Genomic DNA, 3,606 nt, shown 5'->3' on the forward strand with positions numbered 1-3,606 from the left:
TTACTAAATACAAATTTCAACTACGGATTGCTGGAGAATTAATTTTATGCTCTAAGAATCCCTACGAGACATACCATATCTCTTAACTATATGAACGTAGGCAAAGCCTCCATTAATAATGTATATACAAAGACACATGGATATAATATCATAAATATATGCATATCGATTGATCGTTTTCAAAACTAGAATCTCATGAAAGAAACGTGAATTGGGAAAATGTTGAATGTTACAATTTTCTATGACTTGTGGTGATAAAAAGGCATAGTTTTTCGGATTAGATGACGCATTTTATTGACAAATGACAACATGGCGGTTAGGTCCTCTAGTCAATCAAACAATTTTTTTTTTTTTTTATCGTAAATTATAACATCTTTCTTTTTTTCGCAATTTTCTTTCGGTACTTCAAATATTTTATTCTCATGTCCAAGCTTTGAACGAAGATTACACGTAATACTAATTTTAAATTATTGGTGAACTAATCAAAAATATTGGACCATGATTAGTGCTGCTCTAGACACACTAACGGAAGAAAAGCAACTTCATCAAAAGTAAACATTTATGCTTCTTTTTTTTTTTTTTTTTTTGGTTCCTTCCGAAGTGTTGGTAACCCATCTATTTGCTAACAAAATATATAGAACTTTTAAATTGATATTTTCATAATAAACAAAATAGTAACACAAGAAAAATAATTTATTAATTAGTGACTGATTTGAGGGCGATGGAGGTTGAGGCTTGAGAGTAACACCTTGACGGATGGCTAGGTTTGCTTCTGTTGGATGACCAACATATGAAATAGTTAAATTAGAGACATATATGTCACATTATTTTTCATTGACCAATTGAGGGCCCACAAAAACTATGTAAGATTCGTACCCCACTAAAACGAAGAAGTTTGGATAGGAAATGCCTATCAAGTGGCGTTGTGCATGGCTAGCGTGGCAATCTCATCCTAATCACAAGAAGAATATGCATGACCAAGTTTTATTTGGTTGCCTTATCATGAAAAACTTATCCTAGTATATTGGTGTATATTCATCGTCGAATGTTGCTTTAAACTAAACACAATAAATATATGAGTTTCTTCGTTGTTTAACATGCAAAATAATGATAATAATAATAATAAAAAGGAAAAGGAATTAACATCCATGGAACTAATTTACATGTTGTTCATAATCCCCCTTAGATACAAAACCAAGCACTTTTATGCCATTAGAAAGAAAGGGAATTGCTTAATTTGGTGTACGTTTTTTCTTTTGGTTATCGCTTGAAGTGCTGAAATACTTCCAAATTAGTACTTGATCAAAGTCACTAGGGCATTGGTTTTGGTCATGGAATAAATGAAACGTGAAGCACTTCCCCTCGTGTATAATTAAAAGATAATTTTTAAAAATACTCATTGAAATGGAGCTTCTTTTTATGTTTATCCCTAACATTAGTACGTATATTTTTACCTTTTAAATTAGAACTACTTAAGGAGTAGAGTTTTTAAAAAAAAATATCTTTAATAAGTCAGGTATTTAAACAGTAGAATATGTAAGGCTTTATTAATTTTATCGATTTGAGTTTTTAATTTTAAGTTAAAAACTCTCATAAAATATCACATTTTAACTTGAGTTGAAAATTTAAATCTACGAAGTAAACGAGTCATAAATAACCCATAATTAAAGAACTTTGATAAGGCCCACTTGTGTGGCTGTATAGTAAGCATTCATGATCAGGAGGGATAAGCACCGCATTGGTTCTTCCCCCTATCCATATCCATGAAGCAGACTATTTCGTTCGAAAAATAATCACTCTTGAAAAGAATTATTTTCATATAGGTTTTTTTTGAAAAAATTATTTTAGTATTCTTTTTTTTTTTAAGGGAATTATTTTAGTATTATGAGTTTTTAATAATATTTTAAAATATTTTGATTATTTGAAAAATAATATTTGGTATTTAAGCCCTTTTTTAAGACTAAAGACTTATAAGATACCAAAATGTTATTTTCTTAAATCATATTCAAGGTATCTTTTTAATATATATAATTAAAAATACAGGACATCAAAATAAATTTTTGAAAAAATATAGAGTATAACCAAAGTGATTTTTTTTTCCAATTTTTTTCCTTATAGTATGGCAAACGAATTTTGCTTTAATACATTTTTCTATTTTTGTCTTTAGAACAGATTGATTAATTTCTTTGAACTCAGGGTGTGGGAATTTAAATTCTACACTTCGTGGTGGAATAAAAATCTAAATTATCCGTGAGTTATGCGTGTAACCACAAAACATATCGATTAATTGATTCTCAAGGAATTACGTCATATATCTTTATAATAAAATAACTTATAAAATTCTAAAGAGAGACCGCTTCAAATGGCCAACTCACTTTTTCTTGCTTAATGTATCATTCATATGATTAATATAGTTATTGGGGGCAATAATTTTGCTTTTCAAAGACAACAACTTTCTACTAACACAAGTTTTTTAAGTGAATTAGAAAGCTTTCACATCAATTAAAAAAAATACTATTTGATAAATAATTAATTTGGTTATTTCAATACTACTCTAATTAAGAGAAACTTAATTAGCGAAATATGTAGTGCGTGTTTTAGTTGGAACTTAGCAATGCCTATAGATCCCTAATCAGTGCTTTATCAGTTATCTATAATTTTTTGTGATTGTGTCCCGTGCACAATTAATTAGGGAACTAGAGCTTAATACGTCTCTTATAAAATAAATAAGCTTAATACGTGTATGGTTTATACTGCTCTTGAATCATATCAAAACACAAGATCATCAAAGCCGTCTAGTATTTTTCGATACTTGCACTATTTTTCCAATAAAAAAAACAAGGCACTAAAACAAGAGCCTCCTTTTTCCTGGATAATTCTATGACAGGAAATAACACAATATATATATATATATATTAGTAGGACCGAGGACACAGTTTTAAATAGTTAAATCTTTATTAAATTTCCCAAATTATTAAATTTTTTGGGATAAATTGTTTATAATTTTATTTAATATAATTTATAATCTCTGACGGTTTAGAACTATGATCCATGGTTGCTTTTCAATACCTACTTACCACAAATTTTCTCTTTTTTCTTTCTTTTTCTCTTCCTATTCTGATAAGCAAAACAGGAGACTGTTGTTCTAAATTTCTTTTTAACAAAAAAAAAAGTGCCAAAAGAAGCATTGGGATCTTTTTTGTTTTTAACTTGGTCACGTAATTGGAATGCATAACAGGATTGTAGGCACTTATATATCACTTTCGGAACACTTGTTCCTGTCGTTCATCTCTTTATATGCCTTTAGTGCATTGCTGTTTAAGATTAGGTATAACAAGAAAAACAAACCAAAAACTTTTCTTTCCTCCTTTTATTTTTTAACAAGTAAAATAAAAACGTTAAACTTGCATACTTATAACCCAGCGTTTTCTCACACAACCAAAAAATAAAAGTGGTATAGAGAACCTAGTATCTTTTTTCTCTCTCTCTGTTTTTTTTTTTTTTTTCTTTTTAAACTTTTAAATATAAAAATATGATGACGTGATGTGTAAACAATCTAATTTCGTTAATTGTCATAAAATTTTTTCATCAACTGTATAATTTATT

Source organism: Morus notabilis, unplaced genomic scaffold (assembly GCF_000414095.1).
Source record: "Morus notabilis unplaced genomic scaffold, ASM41409v2 Scaffold329, whole genome shotgun sequence".
NCBI lineage: Eukaryota > Viridiplantae > Streptophyta > Magnoliopsida > Rosales > Moraceae > Morus > Morus notabilis.